We start from the raw sequence: 9,630 nt of genomic DNA, 5'->3' as shown, positions 1-9,630 counted from the left end.
AGCTCGGTCGTTCCAGGAACAGTGCGAAAAGTTTTTAAAATTATAACCAGTGTTATCTAAGCTAATCGAGTGGCATGTTATCGACACAATATTAGATCTACCGTACCAGAACGAACACCTCAGTTCAAGTACGGAATGCTCGGATAGATGCCCAGGGATCCAAGGCGTGTAAGATTCCCGACGAGTGGGACCAGTACGCAAAAACATACGTGTGTACGCACTAAGGCAATTTCGGATCGCAAGCCACAAGTAAGAGGCCTCGTCAGGAGAGTGGAGCTTCTGGATGCTCTGTTCAGGTATGTTGCTGTTGCAAATAGAGATGTCGGGTGTGCTGCGAAAGATGCATGATCAATTGGACGAAGCCAGATTTATTCGGGCATGGTCTGGTTCAATATGGCATGGTCTGATATGATTGGGTATTGACTGGTTTGATCGGACAAATTTGCTAATATCTGCTGGCAATATTTCGTTGTTTTCAGATCAATGTGTGCGTTCAAGAGATCAATAAAGCTACCCATACATTTTCTCTAATGATTATGAAGTGCCACCTTCAGCACAATCACACATTGAACGAGTACGCTTCCAAAAGCCACTCGTCTAACCGTGTGTCCCTCGATGAGAGTGCTGTAGAGACAGTGGACGAGCTCCGCAAGGCCGGCGCGAAAAAGACAAGCATTCTCAAGCTTATCAAGGACGATTGCGATAGCAATCCGAAGCCGCAGGATGCCTTCAAGTTGGCTCGCAAATTGAAGGCTCGCGAACAAGGATTAACCCCAACCTCTAGCTCAAAGCGATTAAGGAAGTGGATGTCCGAATTTGGTGATGTTCCTGGCAACGTGGGGCGCATCTTCGTGGACGATGTGGGAGAAAAGGTATGATATACGACGTTTATGTTTTAAATTTTATTTCGCTATTGCCTATCTAAACGTTTCATTATGTTAGAAATTGGCAACCTGTGTTACGCTTCAGCCCAAACACATGCGGTCGATCTTCACTCAATTTCCGGAGGTACCTCTAATTGACGCAACGCATTGAACCAATCGATCCAAGTACAAGGTCTTCTCTTTCATGGCACACGACACTTTTGGAAAAGGCCAGTTTGTGCAGCATGCCCTACTCCTCAACGAGCAGAGGAGAACATTGTTGACTGCACCGGAAGAATTTAAGACGAATAACCCGGCTTGGACGCGTCTTCAGTGCGTGCTCATCGACAAGGATTTCACGGAGCTTTCTGTTTTGATGAACGCATTCCCCGGCATCACTATTCTACTCTGCCAGTTGCATGTGTTAAAGTACTTGAGGAAGGAAATTTCATCATCGGATTACGGCTGCAACACGTGAGAGAGGGATCAGCTGCAAGGGCTCATGGGCCTCCTAATATACGCGAAGACGAAGAGGGAATACATGGGGCATTTCCGGTACATGCTTCATGTGCGCGAGGTGGTCGTTCAAGGCCGGAGTCTTCAGATTCAATCGGGCAGGATAGGGTTACAAACAGATCGAATCCCTCTCCGGTCGGGGTGAATCTGGCTCCCGTCGGGCTCCAAACTCCGTTGAACCAGCAGATGTGGCTAATGAACCCACCACCCACCCATTTGCTGCCTATTTCATCAAAAACTGGGAAAATTGTCGTAAGTTATGGTGTGCACACAAGCGGCAAAACACCGTCACCCTCGGCAATAACACCAATAATAGATTGGAGGTATCCTGGAAGCAGTTGAAAGAGTGGGTATATTCGTTCATGGCTGTGGACGAATGCATTGCGTCTTTCATGTACTATCAAACGCTTCAAGAACGACGGTTCATGGATGAAGTCTACAAGAAGGTTAACATTCAGCATGTTGGATACGACCAAGAAATGACTCTTGTGGCTAACCTTGTCAGCGAACAGGCGTGCGAGCTGATACAAGACCAATACGTATACGCACTTGGCCGTGCATCATACAATTTTCGGAACGGAGCCCGGGCGTCAATATTGTGAAGACCACAAGCACTGAAGAAGATGCCCTTGACGAGAGTGAGACCGAGTATACTGTTTCTGAGGCCAACTGGACTTGTTTGTGCCTCTCTATGAGCACGCGTTTGCTGCCGTGTCGTCATGTTTTCTTTCTGAGAAAAGCACTCGGCAAAGAAACTGTTATCCCGAAACAACTTCTCAATCGTCGGTGGATATTGTCTTCTGTTAGGTTCTCGATAGAGTTCGAGAGCTCAAGTGACAACTGTGCGTCTATGGAATCTTTCGCTATTCGACGGGTTGTGGCGACGGATGATCGACCTTGGCACTCAAACCGCGCTATCAGACTCTCCTCACTCTACCCAGCCAGCTGAAGCGAGTTCATCCATTGAGAACAGCGAAGTCGAGGAGTCTGGCGTCCAGTCTGGTGAGTCTGGCACTCAGTCTGGTGAGTCTGGCACTCAGTCTGGCGAGTCTGGCACCCAATCTGGCAAACATCTTGAATCGAAAACCCGAGAGTTGACATCGACTCTTCGAGAAGTAGGGAATGATGAATTTCACGTAGCGAGCCCTCCTAGATCCCGCGGGCGCCCAGAGCAAACAGCGAAGTCGAAGAAAGCTGCTCGTAGAAAGAATGCCGCGATCGTCCAAGAGGACTCGGACTTGTACGCAGCGAATTTGAGCCTGGCTACTGTGCGAGATACTGTTAAAGGCGTGCCTACATACGATACATCTGCCGCTACCCTATCGCGATTCAAGCTGTATGAGCTCAGTAAAACTCCCAGGGCTCCAGTAGCCCACGAGAGAGCGAGCTTACCACCGGCGAAGAAAATATATCCTGTGGAATCCATAAACCGTGTATTTCGCAAAGACTTCATTGAGAAGTGCAGCGCCAAAGTCTCAGCCCTGCTGAAGAAACATAAAGATTCATGGAGTGTAAATCTAGGCGAGCACGAAATTGCGGCTAAAGTAATCGGTGTTGGAACATACACTACCGAGACGTTGGGTGTGATGAAAAAGTGGCACAGGGCGATGAAAAGCATACAACACGTGGACAAAGCTATAAACTGGATCGAGACTATTGATTTCACTCTACAGATGCCCGAGCATTCCAAGTTGATCCAGACCCATATATACTTGCTAAGCTGAAGGCCATCCCACTTCTGTCCGTGCAGGTACAGTTAACGTACATTTATTGATACAATGGAATTACTAACGTTGATAGTATCTTCTTGAATATAGGCGGAAGCGCTCCGTCATGATTGATCTGACATGTAAAGACGTATTTGTCTACGACCCGATGAATTCCAGCTACGGAGTGAAGGTTCGCCCCCTTGCTGACAAATTGGTGATGATGCTACCAGACTTCGCCCCAAGAAAGTACCGAGTCCGAATGTACGAAAGTGATCTTGGAGTGCAGGTCAATAGCTACAATTGTGGCATGTACATGCTGTTAGCATTCGAATATTTGCCGGTGCAACTACTATGCGTGCGCTAAGTAGGAAGGAGTTGCAGTATCTACGCTATCGGTATCTATGCATGTGCATTTAGCTGAACAAGTTTTCAATGATTTGGTCTTTTGTTTGTGTGTGCCGACGACATGACTGCACTTTGTCTTGAAAGTTAGATATCCCCAGCGCAGTCTGCTGAATGTCTGGCAGATTTCAGTTTCGAAACTGCCAGACATCGAACTTCCGGTTATACGTATACTCCCGAAGACACATCAGCTGATGACGTATCCGGCTCTTCCTGAGTCTGGCAAACTCGGGCATGCTATCGGGTGTATTCTGGTGTAATTGTACTGTCTCTTGTTACCCAGTCTGGCTGAATAACGAGTGCTCTTTTGAAATGGGGGGATTGTGCAAAATACAGCATATATTTAACAACAGATGTTAAGAACATTAACTGTTACAATAAAAAAACACCGGTGTTATTCAATGTTGTTCACATTGCAAAACGGTATTATTGAATGCTGCTGTGAAATCATGTCATTCTGTGTCAGGTTAAGCTCAATACAATGCACTTTGAAAGACTGCGATCGCCCCGCCTTTGTCGCTCAGCTTTTTCCTTCGGGGCGTCAAGTATGAGGCTCATGTTTTTGCGCTTCGTCTCCAGTACTTGCGCTATAATTTCTGGGGGGGCGTGCTCACTTGCAGCTAGGAATTGGATTGCATCGTAAAACACCTTGCGACGTTTGAAATATTGACGTTCGGAATCACTCGAACACCATTTCGCGCCGTGACGTGCTTCGAATTGCTGTACGGGGGTACAACCCGCAACCCCTTTCGTGTACTCTGTCCAAACTGCAATCACGGAATACAATCCTCGAGCAAGACGGTAGGTAATGGACCCGTCCAATTGCTCTGCCTGTTCGCTCGATTGTCCAGCCTGGCCAGGAGCTAAGACGAGTGAAATCGTCCGCCGACAAGCGAGATGACAAGCGTGTGTGTAGAGCGTAAAGATTTTCGATAGCTGTCAGACGCAGCACTGTGCTTGCGAAGCTGCTTTCCGCCACGTTGATTAAAATAGGGAGAGTGGCACGTACCGTAGGGATCAATCCGGTGTCAGATGTCTTTTGGAGGCGCGCTAGTTGCTGATTAGCAAATATATGGTAGTCTGGTCTTGTGAATAGAGCGTGCTTCCAGATTGGATGCGTTGGATTAGCTATATGGAGGAGCACAGAGTCCTGAAGTACCACTTCCCGTAGATATGCGAGCAGACGCAAAAACCCTTTCCCTGCTATATTATGAATGTCTCCCTTGTCAAACAATGGTTGTAACGTGTCAATCCATGCCAGCACTGCTCCTCGCAACGTTTCTGGTATAGAACTCTCAGCCCGAGGCAGAAAGAATGCCCCCCCAATTTGCATTGAAACCTGCTAGCGCACAGACAACCTCACGCGGCAAAGTAGTCGTATAACAGCCTTCCACTTTCTCGTTGCTCCATCTCCCATTCCTTCTTATGCTGGCCTCGGATGCGCCATTCGCTTTGGCGATGACGCACGAGCTAGTCGGCAAATGTGTGTCACCTGCAAGTTAAAATAAGGAAGAGTGTTAATCCATGTGATGTGAAAGCATGCGATTCAATGTGAATCTGTGGGATGCTAAACGCTGTTAACATCATAACATATTACACAAAGCTACATATTACCTTTTTGCTTGTGACACCGCACGCTTTCAGGGCCTTCTTCGTCCCGTTAGCTTGTGCGCTGTACGATATCTCGCGTTCCTTTATCTTGCCATCGATGAGCTGGATGTTGTACCACGATGATCGGACACGCATGTCCGGAAATGTCTCCCCAATTACATGGAACCGCCAAAGCAGGTATATGGCCAGGGCTCCAATAGGGACAGGATGACGTCGCGGTATCGGATACAGCCGCTGTATTCGATACGGCCAAACTGATTCATCTTGCCTTGGTTCAATTACAGCAAGCGCCGCCACGCACTTCGTTGGGCCTTAATTGAAAGCTCCCTGGAGAATAGATCGGGTAGCTGAAGTTCCCTCGTCGTCTCCCCCCTAGCCATAAGCGCGTGACCGAAGCGAATGTCAACTCGATCGTGAAGAGCCCTACCGTTGTTTTTCCATAAAGTATGCTGACACATTGCGTAGCTGGCCGACCGAGTACGTGTCCTGCACGGTACCTTTGCCACGGTCATCGAATTCTTCGCGCCGACGCGTTGCTCGTTTGCGCCTATGGGTGCGCAAGTACTCAGAAAGTGCCTTGCCGCACGGATGTGGGTGGGACCCAATACCGAGAGACTTTTGGATGCTGTAGGGGTCTACTAACGCCTTCATATACCATTCAATACCCTCCGCCGAGAGAGAATGACCGTACCGTCCTGCTTGCGCCGCGAGCCACGTGGACGCACCACCTCTTCGAGAAAAGGCAAGATCTTGCCCTCGGTCACGACACTTCCATCAACAAACTGACGGCCGTTGCACCACCTAGCCCACTCGCCCTGTTTGGGCTCGTAGCTGCGACGAGTGTTGCGTGTGCAGCACTTGAGACTGTCCACCACAACTTATTGGGCGGCGCTTTGCTCCGCAGCGCTGTTCTCGATGGCGAGATACGTGTTGGCTGCCATCGGTAAATTTTGAATGAATGGCTGCACAGGGGAGCGACCCCTCGCGCGTTTTCTCTCCTCGCCCCCTCTCCCGTAATGTCAAAACATGTTTTCACACTCGCTTGTCAAACGCTCAACAGTCGACCTCTACTTACCGATACTGTGCGTAGTCACCTAACCGCAGTCGATCACATTATGTATCAACTTTCTTTCACTTTAAAACAAAATGTATCGATTGTGACTCGCTGTGACAATAGAAAGCTTAAGCAGCTCAGAACGAAGCTAAAATCTAAGAATGTCTGATAAATTTTGTTGTTATTCGTTTCGTGTTATTGTCTGAGGGTGACAAGTTGCGTTGCGCTCTCAACAAAGAAACGGAATCAGTTGATAGCTAGTGTCAAATCTACGCCCTCCAAACGAGATGGAATCGGACAGCGACGACGACGTTCTCGAGTGCCGTCGCGTGGCAAGGGAGATGCTGGATGCCTCACGGATGAAACGACTACATGTGACTGGGAGACCGCTTCCAGACTTCGTTATCGGAGGCTGACGCTACTCTATGACTCAAACCTCGGTTCTCGTTACTAGGTGTTCGATTTCATATCAGCGACGTCACCGACGGCACATGCCTGACCTTCTATAGATTCACCCACCGACAACTTCGACGTTTACAAGCTTCGTTTGAGTTACCGGAAGTGATCGGGACAGGTTTGCACTCGCGTGCATGCTGTAGTGGGCTAGATGGCCTCTGTATCACACTTCACCGTCTAGCGTACCCTACAAGATGGATGCATATGGCTACAATCTACGGAAGGTGGCCAAGTGCTCTAAGTAGTATTTTCTACTTTGTCATCGGATTGATTAGTGGGAAGTGTGGTCAATTACTACTGGGGGACTTAGAATATGCTAGTTCTAGACTGCAAACGTTTAGTGAAGCTATTTGCAACCAAGGAGGCAAGCTAGACTGTGTTTGGGGTTTCGTGGATGGGACTGTACGGGGCATTTGCCGACCGGGAGGAGCTCGAGACCAGCTAAGTTTGCATTCCCACCACAAAAGAAAGCGTGGGCTAAAATTCCAGAGCGTCGTCACTCCCGATGGAATGATCTTTCACCTTTACGGACCGGTGAAAGGGTGGAGGCATGTCGCTGTATTGTTGCGTCAATCGGGGCTAGAGGAACGCATAAGTGCGAATGAAAGATTTTGTGGCTACTTTATATATGTGGATCAAGCATATGGTCGAACGGACGCGTTTGTTTCGCCTTTTAAGGGATCAAGTCTGACACCAGCTCAAACTGCGATCAATGCCTCCACGGCGGAGGTCAGAGCCACGGTTGAATGGTCTTACGGTCAGGTAGTTAGCTTCTGGGCGGGTGTCGACTATAAGAGGAAGATGTACCTGGGTGGAGCTCCTGTGGCGACACTTTACAAAGTTGTAATTGTATTAACAAATTGCTTTACCATTATGCGCGAGGGAAACAGCAACAGTAAATATTTGAGTTAGATCCACCGACGTTAACAAACTATTTTTCTCATTCGCAATTGTCCCTTTGGTTCAGTTATCTTTCTTGGTAATAGCTTCAGCTAGCAACTTAAAGATCGACTCCATTTGAGCAGCTTGATTTTGCATATGCTGGTGTAGCATCTCCTGTTGCAGCCTCTGTTGCTCCAACTCATTACGACGCAGCTGTAGCTCCTCCTTATGAAGTTCGACCTTTTGTTCCTCCAGTTTACGTCGCTGGGCTGCCTTGTAACGACGCATCAGCGTCACAGCCAGCGAAGGCCATGACGTTGGTACCAATGCGTCCTACTTTCTTCTATTTCCTTCCTTCTTGTCTTTGCTGACTGCCAACTGTCTTCTTAAGTTGCCAATGAGCGGCCAGGCAGACAAGCGCCTGACCGGAAGGCAATCACCATGTTTGGATGAGTATTGCCAAACATGGAATTTCATTGACAGTCATTATTTTTCATTTGAATTCACATTGAAGATTTTGACCCGGTTCAAATGAACCGCGGCTCACTACTACGCTACGCTACTTCAAGATTCGACTCAAGGACTACTTAGAATCTAGTATAGTGAAATGCATATATCTTACATAGGATACCAAGGGAATGCTAACAAGCACTTCCTCGTAACCTACAAACAACTAACGATTTCAATCTCACTTTCCAATTTACCTTCTTCGAGGCACATCAGCTGCCTCCTAAGCCTTACCTTCGAGTCCCCATCGTTGGACTCTCGCCGCCCTCCTCCGCTTCGCTCCTCACCACGCGACTCGTTCCTCGTCGCTGTTCCTCTGCGCCGTGCTCTCACCAGTCGTCACATGCCTCCTCCAGCTCGTTATCGAGCAACGTTGAAAAGCGGCGGTGCTTACTCCCACTTGGCTTTCCTGTATCACTCTACTGTCTTTCTGCAACTCGTTAAACACAAAATACATTCGTTAAACAATTTAATTTAGTTGAAAGATAATCACTTATACCTTTTTTTCTGCTGCCATCATGCGTCACTGCCCATCCGTCTCCAGTTCTTGGGCTATAGAAGCTGCTTCTTGCTTCTTGTTCTGATTTTGAGCGGCAGTGGCCTCCTTCAGTTGTAATAACTGCTCCAAAATGTCGTCGTTGTCCGTATGCACTTCGCTAAGTCCACTTGCAGATTCGTTTTGCTTCTTTTGGGCAGCAAATTTCTTTAAGAGAAGCGGTACGATCACGACACGCGCGTAAACCAAAGTTTTTGCCGCTAGAGAGCTGTTCATCTGATTGGCTACACCTTTCCACCCTCAGTTACTTCTTTTCGCTTAGCACCAAACGGTGGTGTAGCTAGAACCTCAGTCAGCAAGGCCTTGTCGCTGGAAGCGGTAAGGCGGGAGCGCTGCTCAAGTTCCACCACTTTTTCGCAGATAAGACCCTCGTCTTCAGACGCATGCGGGTGCTGTGCTTCTTCAACTTCTTCTGGGGCAGGTGAAGGTTCTTCTTGCCCAAGCTGGATAGATGCAGTAGCGCCATAGCCAAGCAGGTCGTCTTGGGAGCAGTCGCTATCTTCCATTAAGATGCAGCCTAGGGGAAGTTTCCGATGTGATTTGATTCGTTTCGTACAGTAAATTATTGTTTATGCTGTCATTTGGAATGCTCGTAACGAAAGTTTCCAACGAGAGTTTGTCGTTGCAAAAACTTGTAGTGTCACGAAGTTGTGGAGACGCACTTGTTTCCGCTTGAGTTGTAGTTGTAGGAACTTGACTTGAGTTGTAGCAGGAAAAAATGAGAATGAATTGAGTGTTTAAGCAAAGAGAAGGAAAGCATCTGCCCTGTAGCTAAACCTCAACTATGAATGCAACTTCAAGCACGATCTACGTCTGGTTGAACAGTAGAGCGAAACGGAGAGTGAAGGCTTGGAAAAAAGGTTGTGTAAGTAGATGCTGGAGTCAGGAGGGGCATCATCATGACAGTCTCTCCTCCGAAACAAGTCAGGGGTCACCAGAGCGCAATCTACGCGAAGTTGACTGTAGATCTTGTAGAAAATTGGTGATAAGCCCGCTTGCTTGTGTCAACTCGGACTCCGGCTCCCAGCTATCCTTGTTGTCACGACCGTACCAGCGGACTTTGTACTGAATAAT

The sequence above is a fragment of the Phytophthora infestans genome, genomic scaffold (genome assembly GCF_000142945.1).
Source record: "Phytophthora infestans T30-4 supercont1.50 genomic scaffold, whole genome shotgun sequence".
In the NCBI taxonomy this organism is placed as follows: Eukaryota; Oomycota; class Peronosporomycetes; order Peronosporales; family Peronosporaceae; genus Phytophthora; species Phytophthora infestans.
Note: the sequence above shows the minus strand (reverse complement) of the source record.